Consider the following 19,508-nt stretch of genomic DNA (forward strand, 5'->3'; position numbering starts at 1 on the left):
AACGCGGATGAAATTTTTGCTCGTCGTATTTTCATTTTGATAAAAAAAAATCGATTTTTATGGATTATGTTTCACTTATCTCGTACTAATTCTGCAAATTTACATGATAATGAAAAATTTTCACAAATCATATTTTTTTTTAAGTAACGCTAAACAACATACGAAGTTTCCGTTTGTGTTCTCAAGACTTTTGATTTTTTTTAAGATTTCTGATTGTCAAAACTCTTGTCACAATCTTGAAAAAAACTTGGCAGAAAAAGATTTCTATGTTGGTGTTATCAATTATTTATTATTGTTTTTTTTTTACATTTTGTAGTTGTCTGAGACTAGATATTTGCAATCTTATCAATAGAGCTTTGGATTGAAAGCTCTGAACTGTATCAATTTTTGGGCTGATAGATTTTTGATAAGGTGAATCATTGCGACGGTTCCGGAAGCTGTAGTAAAGAATTCGATAACTCTGGTAAAGATAAATTGAAAAAATTTATAGCCCTCATAGATTCAACAGGTTTTAACATATGATAGGACCGAAGACAAAATTTAGATGACCCTTTAGGCTGCAAATAAATATTGGATTTTATGTTGACATCGCATTCAACACTGATAAAACTGATTCCAGATTTTCCGAATTGAAAATGAAAACTTGCAGGAGCGATCGAATCCCCACAAATATACAACGAGCTCGATGTAAATGAATGAGACAATTGAATTTTGTAACAAAACTATTATTATTAGGATCCTGAGTGGTTGAAATTTATATTCATATTTATTCACATCGACACAAATACAATTTCGGTTTTATTATGCACACCCGCCCAGCCGTTCCGAAATTTGTGCACATTGCCACAATTTAAACTTCCGGATTTGTGCACATGGGCTTCATTTTATGCCACGTATTTGCTGAACATTTCGACCTAACAAAACCTCCACAATTACCGTGTTTACTAACATCAAAAACTTTTTCTGTACAAAAGTTTTTTCAAATTCCAAACTCCCGGTTCTATCAAAGTTTTTCCTTAACGGACTTACATTTCTCAAAGAACGCACCCGGATTTTCCACGTACACAACAATAAAGTGGTTTGTATGCTCTCTATGTTACAAAATCTTTTTTTTTAATCTAAACGTGAAACAATGGTAATTAAGACAACTTTTTCACATTCGTCGAGACGAATATTTTTGAATTTTAAACAGTTTGACCTAATTTTAAGCCGAAGGTAATAAAGTTGTGCTTCAGACGCCATTATTAATCTCCCTATTATACTCGTATTAATCCGTGTCCTTTTTTAATATCACATCCTCCGTATATATTATCAAAAAACTTTATAAAACCAATTAACCATCACAAACACTAAAATAGTTATTTGTATAGCAAGGCTGCGAAATCCTACTTTGACGAACCGAGAGAAAAATTGTCGTCAAGGCCGCTTTGCGGCCGAGACAAGACAATCTCGAGGTCGTCAAAGGATTTCGTAGCCAAGGTGTACACAACATTTTGTGTGCAACCCGAAAATTTGTAATTATAAAATGAACAAGTAAACTTTCCTTCACTGTCAATAAAAATAAAGTCGGCCTACATGTCTCCATGTCGCTATGGAAACGACATAAATAAAACAATTCATTTTGAGAAAAATTGGAAAAATGTCGCAAGAAAATTACAACGTTTTTGTTCCGTCTACTTCCCCGGAGTTAAAAAATATTGCAGATTGTGCAGTGTCCAATTTAATACCAGAAAAGTCCAAACGGCAGTACGATAAGTGTTACAATGACTTTAAAAAGCGGTGTAATGAAAATAATGTGAAAACGGTGTCGGAGAATGTTGTTTTGGCTTATTTAATGGAAAAATCAAAAACTGTGAAAAGTTCAACTTTATGGAGCACATATTCAATGTTGAAGCTCACGCTGAACATACGGGATGGCACTGGTGTTACGAAGTTTCTGAAATTGGTACCTTTTTTGAAAAAAAGTCAGTTGGTTATCAGGCGAAAAAGTCTAAGGTATTGACACGAGACCAGATCGATTTGCTGTATAATCTGCCCTTTTTTAGGTCATTTTAATCATGGGAATATCAGGAGCCATGCGAAGAGACGAACTAACCAAAATGTCTATCGATGACATCAAGGATGAACATTCTGTATTAATAGTGGCCGTTCCTGACACAAAAACTGGCATAAAACGAACTTATACTGTCAGCAATCCAGAATTTGTAAGATTATACCGCAAATATGCAGCTCTTGTTCCGTGTACTAATCCAGAGTTAAAAAAATATTATAAATTGTGCAGTGTCGCATTTGAAACCTGAAAAATCGAAACAGCAATATAAAAAATGTTACAGTGACTTTGAGACTGATGTAGCAAGAAGAATGTGAAAACCGTGTCGGATAATGTTGCATTGGCTTACCTATTTACTGGAATTTATTTATTGTGGCAGGTAAAATGTTAAATTCTGTTAAGATAAATTATCACCTGCTCCCTTTTAGGTTATTTTAATCGTGGAAATACCAGATGCCGTGCGAAGAGACAAATAAACCAAAATGTCTGTTGATGCCATTCAGGATTCAGGATATGTTACTAGTTACTAGATATTTCCCTTTTTGACCGGTTAAAAATTAACCTAATTCTTCTAGATCGATAATTGGGATCTTTTTTACCGACTCGTCATTCATGAAGCGACCACTCCATTTGAAATTGGCGGGAACTTCAAACCAGATGAAAATTCTGTACTAATAGCGGCCGTTCCTGACACAAAAACTGGCATAAATCAAACTTTAACTGTACCCAATCCAGATTTTGTAAGATCACACGGCAAATATAGAAATAGATATGTTGTAATTGTGATAATAAATAAATATTGAAATGACTTTTACTTTTACGGCCGTCGTCAAGGCAACGGCTGCGAAATTCAATTTCGCGGCCTGCTCAAGGCACGCGAAGTGCTCATTTCGCGTACGGTTGCACACAAAATATATTTTGCTTCTTATTAAAAATAAACATACTTTAGCATTTTTTGGAAAACATTTATTTTGTTTGGATGTAAAATCAATAAAATTTGTTGTTATTGTTACACAATCGGTTATTGTTAAAGTATACAAAAGTAAATTAATAACAACGAAACTACCTCGTGAGTTGCTTATAAACCATCACTTGACCTTTAGGATCTACCAAGACCCCAATAAATCTGCCCTAATAGGTGATCGAATTTATGTGTTAAAATAGAATCTAGGATGAATTAGTCTGAAGTGTCATTTGATTAAAATTAATTTCAGAGGCCTTGAAGGATTAATGACACTATGAATCTCAATGGTGCAATTTGGAATGGTATTTAGCTCTTTCAAAGATCACTTAATAGCTTTTGTAATATAAAAAAGCATACTTATATACGCAACTATTTAAAAACTTTCCAAGATTATTCTGAAATACAAGCAACTAATAAAATGAACATATAAAATTAATTTTTCAAAAACGTAAATTAATTTTAACCTCTTTAAAATTTTCAACACGATATGTAGAGTTGTTGAAGAAACATAGAAGCTTCAGTATATCAGAAATTCAAGGTAAAATAAGTAACAGTGAATGGTTTTGGAAAGCTTCTGTAAAGTAACTATAGTGAGTTCATTAAATGAATAAACAAATGATAAATGTTCCTATCTTCAGTTGTGAAACTTGTCAAAAAGAAATAAATCTTTGTATCCTGGGCATCCACCTTTTGTTTATTTGTTTGCGTTTGTTTTTTTAATTGATTTATCGTTTTTATAGTTTTTTAATGCTATCTAAATCAACAAAAAAGAAAAATACTGTGACCCGGCGCATCCACCATTTATACAATACACTAAAATGCTTGCAAAAATTACCAAACGGAAACACTAATATCTTGAGTCATGTAATACCCTAAATTTGTTTTAAAATAAAACGACATTAATTTTTTAAATCCATTTATTCATTCAGTGGAAACAAAATAATTTTAAAACCAGAAATCTGAAACAAAAGCTTTAACTGGAATATTTTGAAAGTGCAAATAATAACGATCATTGAATTGCCAGAGAAATAATAAATTGCGGAAAATTGTTTACAAATAAATTATTCGTCATGATTTTGATGTAACTTGTGATATAACATTTCGTATTCTGCATAGCATGTTACATGAAATCTGGCTTTAGTTTCGATACACGATAATTGGTACTCAGTACATAATTAATAGAATTAAAACGAACAAATGAGATTATAGTGCAGAACGTAATGCAACATCAGACACCAGATCTATTTTTTTTAATTAAAAATATCGACATATCGATGAGTCAGGATGACTAGGTAGAAACAGTAACCGTAACCCCTGAGGGTTCCTACTGCCGCATTATAGCCTGATGACTTGCAGTTACCACACAACAATTTCTCGTGTCGTCGAGCGATTTAGGCAAACAAACAATTACACTAGATTCTGCGGAAATGAAGTCTCTCGTGCCTTGATGTTGATACAAAAATGTGTCACAAATAAACGAACGTACTAAAACAACACTCCGAATGAAAAGTTTTTGTTCGTTTTTTACTAAATCACTGCTATTCTCGGACCATACGTTAATTATTGTGAAAATTGAAAAAATCCAAAGTTTGGGTACTAATCCGTTAGTTTGTGCTCCGAAATTAAACATTGCTGCTTACTCCAATCATTCTTGCAAGTTATCCTCCTGGGAAAGCCGATGCATCTTATGTTGGAGCATATCTATAGAAACTTTGTCACTTTTGACACACACCTAGATTATTTATTGATATTTATGTTTACTTATACAAAAGCATAAACCACACAACAAATGACGATGTATTTAACTGTGAGCTACTTTTTGAATAGAGATATTATGGATCCAAAAATCTTGAAAAATTGTGTTTAAATCCGTTGAATTCGGCAAATTAAAATAATTTGTGGTTCGTCTAGTACAAATGAATAAATCTGTCAAACTACGAGTATTAACGTATATTGCAAATGCAAATGAGGACAATAAGTCAAGAGAAACTATTAATAAATGATTTGCAATTAGTTTTCCAAGACGCACTACTTTTGTGTGAAAAGCTAGACTAAAGGGTCAACTAATTTGACTCCTGAGCTTTACTACGCTGACAAAGCATTTCATTAATCAGGCTGACGTTATCAGCTAGATAATTGCAAGCTAAACTTATATCTAACTCTTAGACCCACACCTAATTGGTATATTTTATCACCAAATTAATACATTTTAGAATAAACATATTTTAAAGTTTCTGCTACTTAAATACTAATTATCTTCAAATAACCTACGTTGATATTGTGATCTTCTCGTATCTATATTGAGCTATCCAGGGTATTTCAGGAATGATAATGAGCCCGGCGCAATTGAAATTGAAAATGCAACCCACAATACATTTCCAAAGTGAACGTGGTTATTTTAAATATCGTATTATTTTAAAATAAAATTATGAATCCACGATAGCTTTGCTACCAATAGTTTTATTTGTCACAACTGGCATTTACGACGAAAGATGAGAAAACCGACATGATCCTGATTTATGACGAATGTAATAAAAATATTTCTGCTGTTACGCGTTTATGCTGACAATAAACATTTTCCCAAAAACTTTTCGTCTTTCCAGAATTGCATTTTACCAAGCAAATAACGTTTATGTCAAAATTTACAAAACTGCACAGCTAACAATGTTTTATGTCTTTTAAATAAAAAAAATATCCACATTAACTTTGCAAATGTATTGTGGGTTGCATTTTCAATTCCGTCGGGCTCATTATCACTTGTGAAATACGATTATCTTTTTCAAAATTTCCATATGATATTTTCAAAAAAATGTTAATACTCTGTGCTGACTTCTAAATTTAAAAAAATTGTAAATATTGTATTCTTTGACGCAGTCGAAAATGCTCCTTTGTAAAACAGTCGTAAATATCATAACCTATCATCATATGACATTATGACATTAATTGTCATCAACTGACATTTTTCTCATTTTATTTTGACACTTTGTTGACATGGGCATAATCAGGCAGGGAAATTTTTTTAATTTGTGACAATCTAACCAAATTTGAAATGACATTGACGACCAAAATTTATTGCTCGCGACAGTAAGTACTATTCCGGACACGGAATCTTGGCCATAACTGACATTTAATTGACAAATATGTGTGAACTGGCCTTTATTGAATATAACTCAACTTTTGACTCTATAATGCCATTTCCTTGCTTTCTTGATGTCAGTATAAAAACTTCTAAGTTATTTTTAATAACTGTCATTTATTAATGACACTAATGATTGGTTTACATAATTTTTTTTAGAAATGTCAAAAAAATGTTGGCCAAGATTCCGTGTCCGGAATAGTACATAATTGAAATTACTATGACGAAATATTAAAAATTAGCTTTTAAATCTATCTTTGAATTAATTTGGAACTATTTTTGAGTTGCAATTAACATAGTGAATTGACAGTTGTTATTGCATATTACTTTTATAAAAAAAAATAAACAGCATAGAAATGAGAAAAATAAGGCTAATTGATAATAGTAAAATATTCTGGTAAATTAATTAAATGTAATTAATTGGATTGTTTTACTTAATGTAATTATTACATATACTCAAATTTTTTACATGAAATATGAGAAACACTTAAATCGTACAGCAAGAAATTCTTTATAATTTTTTTTCCGAATATGCAGCTCGTTAATTTAATTTAAACCTTTCTATTGTTGTAGAGAATTTGAAATGATTCGAAAAGTTTACCATTCAGCATAACTTCCCATTTGTTTACTTTCAGTCTTGTCCAACTTTATTAATTCACGAATCTTATGAAATTGTAGAGAAGCTTAGCAGTAACTTGGGAAATATTCAGCAATTAAATTAATTGTAACGTTGATCATAGTCGATTAAACTTTAAATCTAGTTGAGAGAAAATTTAAAAGGTTTGATGCGAGCAAGAACTTGTAATTGTAAATGAACTTCCATATATTCGGGAGCTTGATATTGATAGGTGGATGAGAAATGGGGGTAGTTCTGTGACAGTGTCGGTATCAATAAATTATCTGGTTTATAAATCTGCATTAAGCGAAATAGCAGGGCCGCGACACACAACCCCATCTGTTCAAAAGTTAATTATCTCTATGGAAAAAGGCGTCGCAGTATAAAGTCGGAGTTTTAAAACTCCCCGTGTGTCGTCCTTTATATGGGAAGAGTCTTTTATTTCTCATTTATTGGCTCCTCCTGTGTCGCTTCGGCTGATATGAGTCGATGTTACGAGCTCGACGGTTGACCCACGCCACTATTACAAGGGTTGCAGCCAATTTAGATACCCTCATTTTGGTGTCATATTTTTGCGATTCGACCGATTGATAAACGAACCGGAGCGGTATCGCTCCGGGCACACCAACGACACCAACGCCAGCAATTACCGGAACTCATTAACTATATTAATGTTCCCTTTAATTATCTTATTCGATTGGTGCTTTATTGCCTGGCAACACGTGAAGGACGAGGGGATACACTCACGGCAGAAGAGTGGAGGAGCTCGCCTCCGGCCATACACCAATTGCATTAGCCCTTTTCTCATTACCGCACCACTAATGCGCAAATTTAAAAAAAAAGAAAAAGACCCCGTGTCGCTCATTGATCCGACGGAAGCCCCAGCCGAACCAACCTCCTGTTGCCGCCCTACGTCATTTTAGCTCCACTAATATCGTTACTGCTTCTACTTTAACTTTCTTCCGGCTCAAAAGAATTTCTAAATGTCTCGAGATTATGAGACGAGCACTTTTCAGACGCAACTCCCATTAAAACGATTAAGGTAAACTAACTAACATAAATTACTTTCTCTAATCTGATTTTAGACTGTGATCGGCCGAAATTATTGCTGATAATCTCCTATAATGGAATAACAACTTGACGCGAGATCCCTGCTCAAAATTAATAATCCTAAACGCCTAAGATCGCGGTGTTCACGTCTCCGAAGATTTGTCAAGAAACGATACCAGCTGAATTGAACAAAATGGAAACACGATACCGACCAGTGAGACACGAAAACCAAAAGTGAAGTCGTAGATTGACGCATACAACCACAACCATCGGAGATTGGATTACAACTGTCAAGAACGATGTAAATATATATTTGAATTAACAATTTTGTAGAAAAAAATTAAAAGCAACTTTTTTACTTCGATGTTATTTGTCCTAAAATTTAGCAAACTTTTCTAATTTAGCTGTAACTTGAATGACAGCACAAGGTGCATTTCAGTAATTCAAAGAAAATTCAATTTTGACTCCTATGTTTTGATTCCAGATTTTTCTAGTACAAAAGAAGTTATGAATAAATATACCACCATAAGACAGGGTTGCAGTTTATTAAGATTGCTCTCAGTCTCTAAACTATGACAATAAAAGATACAACACGATGCTTCGCTTTTCGTGCAAAAATGAAATAAATCTCCCTGGAGAAGTTAGGTTAGAATTTATTTTGACACTTAGAGCACAATAGCGCGGAGCGCCATCCTCTGCATTACATAACCCTAAAAATTACAATCTCATTAGTCACTATTACTTTGGCGATTAAAGTGTGAATCAATGTATGAAACGATTGTTGCTTCTCGCGGTCAATTGATTTCTCAAATTATTTGTTCACACGGTAGAGTTGAACAAACGTAATGAATTATTCCATCGTTGTTGACTGAACAAAAATAAGTCTTTATAGATACAGCTGCAGTTGTTGTTATAGAAAATATTGTAGTTGCGCTGATATCATTTCTGATTCTTTTCTTGGATAAAGTGTGTTGAGTGTGAAACTGGAGTTGAATTTCCCGACTTTAATACGAATTGTCATCTCAGTGACTGTTCATGGCTGCATAGCGTATGTTATATTTTGCAGAATGCATCTAGACAGTGCAATTGCACAGTTGTATGTTTTTACTTTTTTTAGTTTCAGGAAACACTGTCTTTTCCTTACCGTTTTCAAAATTTAAATAAATTATGTTAACTCTCCTCTTGCTTCAATTCAAAGCATATTTATCGCTAACCTTTCGTTTCATAAATCGTATTTTTAAAATTTTATTTCAAAGTTCTATTAACACCAAGTAAAAATCCCACCACATATAAAGCAGAAACCGTAGGCTTGTAAAATATTCTATTGCTTTATTAAATATATTGCCTTAATTTTAAAAAATTACTGTGGTGTGTTTGAACAACTGTTCAGGGACATTACAATCTAGTGGGACTTGGAGTTTGAAATTTAAACATTTCCAGTCATCATTTATCATTTCTGCTTTCACATTTATTCAAAAAGTATGTATCGATTTTGCTGCCATCTTATTAAAAATTTCCTACATTTCTTAACACAGTTTTAAGAAAGTAATCAGAATGTCAGAAGAACAAATGTTAGCAAAGCATATTAATAGCCACATTCCGCTTAATTTGAATTAATGTAATTAATTTTACATTTAATTCATTACAAGTCTGTCGCGGTGGTTCTAGTATTAATAAAAGACTCGCGCTTCAGCAGATTTATGAGCACGTTTGAATTTGTCATAACATAATGTTATGTCTATGTGACATGTTATATGATCATAGCAGCATGAGAAACACATCTTTGTCTAATATTGACAGATTGCTCAGACCTTTCAGTCGAATTGCTTTTAGATTATCTTAGATTAAATTAATATATTAATATTTATTTTATTGTTTAATAGACATCAATTAATCTTATACTCTTATTCCACTAAAATATTAGTAAATAATAAATGACATAATTTAAATATGCACTTATATCTACATCTTCATTAACCTTCATTAATCTTCATTAATGAAGAAAAATTTATCATGATTTTCATTTCTTTGGAAATATTATTTCACTTCGTTAATTCGCCTGCCAGTCGATGAATTTATAACAATGCTGACTTTAATCATATTCATTTATAAAAATAATATTTTTGGGAAGAAGTACTTGCATCAACATTCAAATTAAATGTGATAAAACACAGTTGGCTAAAAATGTTTGTAGCTCTTTTTAAAAATATTTAACTAGACTGTGACATATACAACCATTAGACGCAAATTGCCAAATGCGGTTTACTCTGGTGTAAACTGTAAACATGTTTCATATGAATATTATTATCTTATTATATTTAGAAATTCTGTGTTTAAAATGTCCCTCTATAAAATAAGTCATTCAATTAGGGAGCTTTATTAAATCCCACGTCTTTCTAAATATAGATTTTATTTACATTATGTGTCCTTTTGTCTCCATATTTTATTCTGTTCTTTCTTCCCCAAGGATATTACAGAAAATGAAGCAAAATTGTTTTCGTGTTGATTTATATCCTAATTTACATTAAAAGGATCATCGAAAAACAACTCAAATCTCTTCCTCAATTGACACTTCACAATTTTATTTTTGAAAAAATTACGTTATTTTGTTTGTAGCGCTGTTTTTAAATAAATTTTGTTGCATTTTTATCAGAATTTTTTTTTCAATTTTTAACTGTAAGTACGAGTATAAACATTTTTTGCATATCGTAATGAAACTGGCAATTTTTTACACGAAAAATCGTAGTGAAAGTAGTACTTTTTGCATCATTTTATTCCATCTCCTTGGAGATGATTGTCAAAGCATACCTATTTTTTTTGTAATTTTTTATAAATCCTTTTAGACCAAATTTCTCAACTTACATCGATATGGAAAAAAATAGTGTGTACAACACGTTATGAAAGTCTCATTTTTCCCTTATTTGCTTCATGAAAATAAGTATGACTTTCATAACTAGTTGTACAAGTAATTATTTCCACACCAGTCCGAGATTAACTGTCAACAAGCTAAAACGTCAGTTATTTTGCATAAAATTTAATATGAAACATTTCTGGTATTTTTAAACGTGTTTATTGCTTAATTCTCTTCTGAAACATTTAATTTTGTAAAATTTGTTATTCATAACATCCCGCGATTCTCAGTGGAATACCTAATTTCTTCTGAATTTGGTCTTTCAACTTACGCTTGACCTTCTTATCTCGTCTTAGCAGAGAATTTTTATGGAAAAAAGTTAAATATTTGGTTGGGTTCACCCTACAAAATGATTTTCATTTTATACTTTTATTGTTTACCGTTAATCACGTTTAAAAATTGTCACGTTTCCTGTATTTTGCTGCAGAGAAATGTTATTTATTTTAAATGTAGATAAAAAATTTAATCGATACGATAAAGAGAAAACTGTAATTTGTACGTTTCAGAGTAAATAATGTTCTTATTTGATTAAAATATCTGCTTACATTCACACATAAACGTGTTCGCTATTGGCGACAATAAAAAATAAATGTAGAATATCGGCACATATTTACCAACTTTTAAATCTGTTGTTCAAACAGAAGATGTATAAACTATATTAAATTTTGGTAAATATGGGGTGTTCATTTAAATTTATCCTCAAAGTAGGCGTTGAAGAGTCGATTGTGAACGCACCACGGATTATCAGCTGTTTAAACCTAACCTTACCTTTTTGCGTTGTTTGAGTTTTTACTCTACACACTTACGAGTGGCGCGATCACAATCGACTCTTCAACGCCAACTTTGAGGATAAATTTAAATGAACATCCTATATAAAAACGAACATTATTTTCATGAATTATGTGGTTTATTCTTCGTTCGCGAAAATGTAATAAATGACTACCTGATAAAATCTTATAACTTAATATTGACCCGATAACTTAATTTTCTTTACTAGCGATAATAAACCAAAACTCATAAACTATTTGACATTCACTATTTACGATATGTATTCAACGCTTTATGCATCAGGGTTAACACCATAAATCAAATAAGTAACAAAACAAAGATAATAAATAAAGGAACAAAAATATTATGTAGAGAAAAAAAAAATTCAGAACAATCTTCTCTTAGGCAATGTTTTAATAAAAGATTTCACTAAAAAAGATTAAAAACAAATGTCTACTCAAGTTGAAATTTCTTGACGAAAGAAAATATTTATAAATATAATATAAAGTTTCTTTATAAATCTAACATACGAGTACAAAATAACGTAACAAGGAGAATTATTTAAGTCTTATTGTCGTACATTTTTGGGATTTATTTTTTAATAAGAATAAGCAATATTAGCATTCTAATGAAATCAAATGATTTACGTTAAATAAAAATGCGTTTACTACATTTTTCTGTTCCTCTTCTTTTAATTGCAGGTTAAAGCTCTATTACTGTAAATTACATAAATAAACTGTTTCGACCGCTTAAGCACCAAAATATTGTCAGGCTTTTCAATCAGTGCAAAACGCGAATCCTAAATGGTTCCCCCGTGCAGAATGCAAATATGAAATGAGATTTGGATATCCATCTTCTATTCAAGTAATCAATTTTTTACACATCATTTCTAAATTGCTAATATCGTTCCAACGCTATAATGCGTATGCATGTCATGTTTGATTCGTTATGGAAATGTGGATGAAATATACGTTCGTTTTAGATTTGCCAGGTCGCTTGTTGTAAGCAAAATTTATCGCGTTCGTTTGTGGAGAAGTTCAAAATTGCCCATCAGCATCATGTGCGTTCTATGCGCTCTACTTTCCAATTGAATTACCATAGCTAGTTGTCGAGGTCCGCTGTTCACTAGTTTGACCGTTTTAATTACATCACCGCGACAACTTTATTGTGTTTCTGGAAATAATTCCAAATTGTATTTCTCTGTTATTAAATAATAAGAAAGATAAGCGCACGAGAATTGGCTTTCCTATTGACGGCTGACATAAAGGACGGCGAAAGACAACCCAATATACACTTTTTATTATTGCGCAACTGAAAGAAAGGAAAACAAATCATATTAGATGTTCTGGGCCTTTGTCGCATCAAATAATAGAACCCTCCATGAACAAGACTCATAAATACACAAACGTTTCTCCAATTTGACTTTTTTTTTTGTAAATATTTAATACAATTCCCGATCAATATCAGAACCTATCTATCGCGAAGAGTATGTAATGGAAGATAAATCATAACATATACAATTTGAATTGTGCGTGTTTGTTTTTATATTTATTTAAAATTTGCGTGTTTTATTGGTTGGTGAATGCGCCGGGTTAGATTGAATAATACTTCCAATTTCTGTTTTTAGAAATTTTGCTTTTCTAACAAACTTTGTTGGAAGAAAATCGATATCAAGTGTTCATTTAAATTTCTCCTCAAAGCTGGCGTTGAAGAGTCGATTGTGAACGCACCATGGATATAAACGCACCACTCGTCAGTCTGTAGAGTAAAAACACAAACAACGTATAAAGTGAGGTTAGATTTAAATAGCTGATCCGTGATCCGTAATCCGTGGTGTGTTCACAATCGACTCCTGAACGCCAACTTTGAGAAGAAAATTAAATGAACACCCGATATAAATGTATAGATAGGAAACAAAACAAAATCAATAATCCTTGTGTTAAGGTTTATTTAGTTCAACAACGTAAGTATTAACCAAATAAAATTATCTCGATCCAAATAATTGAATTAACTTATGAACCATAATTTAAGGTTTTATGTACAAAGCATTTTATTCACATTTTTCACTATTTATGTGACTGAAAGTTTGAACTCGAGATATTTCTGCTTGATCTACAATGTTTCTTTTAAAGTAAGGAGGTTTCTAAAATAAGTTTTGTTAACTCAAACAAAAGTTAAAACCGTTTCCTCCATTTCAGTAAAATGTTGATACGTCATCTGATTAAATATTGATGTTGCAAGGGCGAGATTTGAGTAAAATTTGAGATTTTCTGTTTTATCTCCCTTAATGTTTGTCCAAAGTCCCGTCAATGTTTGTACGAGGTCAAAATCATTTTAGGTTTACTTTTATGAAGGTCCAAATATTCGATGAGTTGGTGCAAAACGGAGGAAATAAAGCGAGAGGGGCAGAATATGTTTATTTAAAATGAAAGATGTTTATTGGGATTTACGTAAGGACTTTGAATTAAACTGAGTTTTGAAGGACAGGAGTCCCAGATGCACCCAAGATTTACCAAGACAAAATACATGAGCACAATTATCTTGTTGGATGAAATTCATGTTTTATATTTTTTTTTAGTAATTTGACGAATTGTTTGTACCAGTCAAAATCAGAAATGTAAAATGAGTTCTGTTTATTTGGTTCAACAATACATTTGTGTGGGAAGCGAGTCATCTTGTGGATTTTTACGTTCGACTTATCGCATGTGACGCTATCAGCATTTCCCCAAAATTCAATTAAGTTCTCTAATTTAGTAGAGACAGGACGTCCGGTGCAGGCCGTTTCAGACAACGGTATGTGCTGCAGACATCGTTTATATCCTATGATCGAAGATGAATTATGTGCTGCAGAATAATAGCTCAATAGAGTTGGGAGATTTACACACATGCTGTTTAGTTGGATAATTTTCAACTCATTAGGCCAACATTATTTGCTTAACTAATGACTCCGCAACAACGTTAAACAGGACAAACTGTCACGCGACCAGACTACAAATAGTGAAAAGTGTCGGGATCGTCATAAAAGCTCGGAGTGTTTCCTTTCACACTAAATTATCATCAGAAATGAAAGAAGATAAGGGGTTCGCGTCGATAAGACGATGACAATTTGTGAAACCTTAAGTCATATTTAATTTATTGGTACAAAACTTAGGAGATCCTTTGGTAAAGAGGGTTACAAGCTTACCTGCAACTGATGGTTTTGTTGTAAGGTCATGACAGCAACACTCTCTTGCATGTATTCATGATTTATATTTATTTTATAATAATTTGACAACCAAACGTACAAATGAACTTAACATGCAAAATTAACCGCCATTAAGAAAAGTGTGGTAATTTTACGCTAGAACTCGCATTATTTACGAATACTTACTTGACTTGGTGTGTAAAGAATATTGCAATGGAATTGTTAAGAAGGGGATTGGCAACACACAAAAAACCATAGCTCTGTGAACCTCATAAAACAACTTGACATGGATGAAACATTGTAATTTTTAGCACCCATCTAGGTGCTAGAAATTCTTTTAGTAGTTTGGAAGGAATAGCAAGTGAGATGGACTTTTTGTCTAGAAGGCTGAGGAGAAAAACTTGAATCTGCAATTACCAGGAGCTACAATATTGTTCTTTGTTGTGATTCTCTGTTAAAGAAGAATTAACGGACTGGCTTTATTTGAGTTTAGTATTCTATTCAAGAATGTCGCTTCAAGAAATTGAATTATCCATTCGACCTAGGCTCAAGCGACTAACATCTTTTCGAAATTCAAATGTAGCTCTAAAGGGAAAAGGAAGGAAAGTGCACTCTAAGGTTTTATAAGCTTTGAAATTATTTTACTGGGGACATAGAAACGGTAAGCAAAAGTGACAATTCACAACATAAAGTACTTTTTTATGTGATTCAGCTGCTTTTGAATCTTTTTGCTAATCACTTAACTAAATGGTTAGTAATATAAAATATATTTGTGTGCTCATTTCGCGTGCGTACAACAGGTTTGACGGTCTCGAGATTGTCTTGCCTCGGCCGCAAAGCGGCCTTGGCGACAATTTTTCTCTCGGTTCGTCAAAGTACGATTTCGCATCCTTGATATACAAATAACTATTTTCAGTTTCGGTATCCCGTATCGCATACAACAAGACATATGTCTTGTTTAAATAATTCTGATTTAAGAGCTTCGTTTTATTACAAATTATTATTTATTGACCATATAAATCACATAACTTCCTCGAACTTTTTTATGTTGGTTTCATTGTGATATATCGAAACTACAGAAAATGTATATTTCATAGAACAAATGAAAATGAAATAATTGCTGGTCTTTAACATAATCTATTTTTATTGTCGGGTTTAATTAACCAGTTTGTATCAATTTTTTAATCTCCAAGTTGTAAAATTTCGCTCATTGGCATATTAACAAAAGCACAAAGAGAGCTTTAGGAATCAGAAACGTCCAAGGCTTACGTTCCAGAATGTTTTATTTCAACATCATTCCAAATTTAATCGATTGTGTGTAGATACACACATTTACGGGCATTGTAAATCTTTCACACCCCTAGAGAAATCATTAAAGTAAAGCTGTATAATATAATTTGCTTTTATATATTTTTTTCGATCACATTTTCTTCTGTTCAAATCATTTGTTAGAGACGCTAATATTATTATGGTGGATATAGCTGGTCGTAAGAAGCACATAAGAGACATTTTAATATAATTAATATCCTGGTAATTTCAACTTTATCCCAATAAAAGATATTAGAATTTTCATTTCAGCTGGTGTCGGAATTGCCACAAGAGCGACGAATAAAAATCCAAGAAATCCTGAAACAAATTCCACAGAGGGTGGTGATAATGCAATTACATCTGCAGTTGCATAATCCTCGACTATTCTAAGTACGTGCCTCAACTCTAATTATTGTAAAAGGCAGCGGCAAACTGCATTGCTAATAATTTCTCTGAGCTCGTACAAATTAGACTTGCAAAATGATCGCCAAATCAAACAGATTTCGACTGCATATCTAAATAATAAATTTACGTTTTCGACGAGCTACCAATTACCGGTCCCTTCATGGAAATTCGTCGCGGGGAAAAACCAGTGTAAATGCTGAAAGTCAAATTTCGGAGCGAAACAACGAGGAGCGAATAAATTTAGTGTAATGGCTGGGACTGCATTCAGATAATTCTGCAGTTGTTTCCGATGGTTTGTGATAACAAAGCTAGTCTGCTCACTCCATCAGGGTCCGACATGTATTTATGCGATTGTTTGTCGGTGGAGACGTGGTTCTGCTGGCTGTAATTGGTTCCTACGCTCCCCCAGAGTTGTTGTTCCCTCTGGACGCCGGTCCAGCTTCTTATTCTGAATCCCTTAACGCAGATAACAGTTTTTTTACCCTCTGTGTTTTACTAGACGGTTCCTCTTATGCAAACGACGTATCAAACCTTCGACTTTAAACGAATGCCTCATGTCGAGACCATCGCAACACAAGAACCGAAACGTGTGTGGTGCAACGATGAATCTGATCTGGCCCGATTGTGCATCAAGATGAAAGAACAAAACAACACGTGAAGAGATGGATGATTTGAATCAGAAGAATGTACATCGAATAACCTCGTGTAGACACTGCATGATCTTGCATAAAATTTCTACTCATACATTTATTCGCATCACACAAATTCAACAAGTTTTATAGTGCTGAATAAATTGAACGCTCAAAAATTACGAAAGAGCAAATACCAGTTTGAAAATATTAATTCTGCTCGTGGACGTAAAGAATCAATAAAAAATTATTTTACCGACATGTTTTATGTATCGTAAATTGATAGTTACCAGAGTTAACCCATCAAAGCTTGAACCTTTGAGGAAAGTGGTTTAATCAAACTTTGCAGAAGTTTATACGTTTAGAGAATTAACTTTATGTGTTGTGATACATTCGTTCCATATAAATTGAAATGTAAAAATAAAGTTGAAAAATTGACGGTTTCAGGTTTAAGGAAAATATTCAACATTGAATATAAGTGTCATGAAGACGATTTAGTACACCAGTTTAGTAATAATTTTTCAATTTAGTATTCGACATTCTGTCAGAGAACTTTAATTTGGAACTTGAGGGTAACTCCGACCACGTTGCAGCTAGCTGCAACTGAATTCTCTAATGCTGCAGAAACCAAAGTAAACAGCAACTGAGACCAACATCTTTGATCCAAACCGATATCCATGCGATGTTTTAAGTAATCAAAGGATGAAAACGCTGCTTCTTCGTCTAATTCTGGTAATGGGGTCGTAACAAACTTTCTCCGACTAATCTCCATAGATTAGATTTGAAATTTAAAATGCTGTAAATATGGAGAAAGAAAAGATCACTGAGTTAAACAATAGTAATTTACGCAACAAGTGCATAAATTAGTACTTTTTTAGCAATTAGTGAAAATAGACGCTTTATGGATGAGTTTCATATAATATTTATTCTGTGACTGTTTGCAATTGGAAAAACAATCAATTTCAAAAAATATAATGTAAAATTTGACGTTTCTAAAGGCAAGATATACTATTATCGAAACATAGAAAGAAAACAATGTAAAAATAACATGTTGTGTAATGAGTGCGGAAAAGAACCAATTTCTCACGAGTAGAACAATGAGAAATAAAACTTTTTCTATTCCCATATCTAAAGTGCTACATTTTGCACCCACAAATAGTGTATCAATGTTTGCGACGGACTACTTAGTATTTGGTTCTATTCACAATTCATTTTAATATTACGTCCGAGAATATAGTTTGATGAAACGTTTAGGAATTATATAATTAAGACTGTCATAAACCTTCACCCTTTTCTTAAATCCGCGTTGAAATTATATTTCGCCGAACATATGAAGCAATAAACATTAATTAAATTTAACTGAATGATGATAGTAAACCAAATTTTATTGTGCTAACTTTTAGGAGCAAGAAGCCATTAAATATACTTATGAGAGTATGTTTAACTTTCTTAATGAAGGTTTTAAGTGCTTAATCCAAGAAGTTGCAAAGTTTTAGTTCTTGACCGACTTTGAAATATGATTTTCTTTTTAATACTTAAAATCGCGTTTCCCCTAATAATTATTTTTTCTTTTTTAAACTCCCGTACTTTTCATCCGTACAAATCTTTTTATTTTCTAATGTTTGTTTAACTGCCTTCCACGTCTTCATCCTTCGCAATTTACAGTTTTATTTAAATGAGCCTCATAATTTTAAAAGTAACTACAAAAAAGCACTCTCTGTAAACCTTGTTAAAAAATATTCCGCTTCCGAATAAGTATATCCCATTCTTAACGTTTTATTATTATTTCCGTCGTTTCTCAGCTTTACGCCGATGTCACTGAATATTTCGTCCCCCATCGAAATAAACTTAAAACGACTTTGACCTTAAAGACAAACACTGCCACGGCTGGCGGAAATGTCACCATGTCAAAGGTGTCTTCAGATGGCTTCGTATCAGATAGTTAAGCTCACGAGAGCACAATTTCACCAAAAATTAATTGAAAACTAATTAAATATTAATTCTTCCTTTCACTACAACTTTACAAAAAGAACCGTTTGGAATTCTTTTACAGAAAAAAAGACAGACAGTCTGCCTGCCCGTTTTCATTAATTAATTCACCGAAGGAGGAGAAATTATGTGTTTTTGTCTAACGTATGTTTCTTTGCACACTCTTGTGGCCTCGAGCGCTGAACCGATTTCAACGAAATTTTTACCGATGGAGAATCTATTATCCAGGAGTGACATAGAACATGTGACGTCTTGCTATCTTATCAACGAAGCAGACAGTAAATATAAATAATAACAAATACAAAAACTAATAAATAAAAATTAAGTACATTTTGTTAGATCTAAGCTAGAGTTACAAAGCTGATTTTACAAAAGCAGTGGTAATATTTTTTTATTAATTTCTTCAGTAATAATAATTTTTTGCAGCAGATTTTTTAAAATTTATTTTTTAATTCTTAGACATTTTACATTCTTATGAAGCGCGCACAGTTCTCAGTT

The 19,508-nt window shown here is 32.5% G+C and overlaps 1 long non-coding RNA gene across 1 annotated transcript; it reads left to right on the top strand.

Annotated features, from left to right (window-relative positions):
• Positions 1-1,345: 1,345 nt before the first annotated feature.
• On the top strand, positions 1,346-2,859 carry LOC138133917 (uncharacterized). The gene is made up of 4 exons (XR_011160564.1): positions 1,346-1,995; positions 2,046-2,429; positions 2,479-2,572; positions 2,626-2,859. It is a non-coding gene; the product is annotated as an uncharacterized lncRNA (long non-coding RNA).
• Positions 2,860-19,508: the final 16,649 nt, after the last annotated feature.

The sequence above is a fragment of the Tenebrio molitor genome, chromosome 6 (genome assembly GCF_963966145.1).
Source record: "Tenebrio molitor chromosome 6, icTenMoli1.1, whole genome shotgun sequence".
Taxonomy (NCBI): domain Eukaryota; kingdom Metazoa; phylum Arthropoda; class Insecta; order Coleoptera; family Tenebrionidae; genus Tenebrio; species Tenebrio molitor.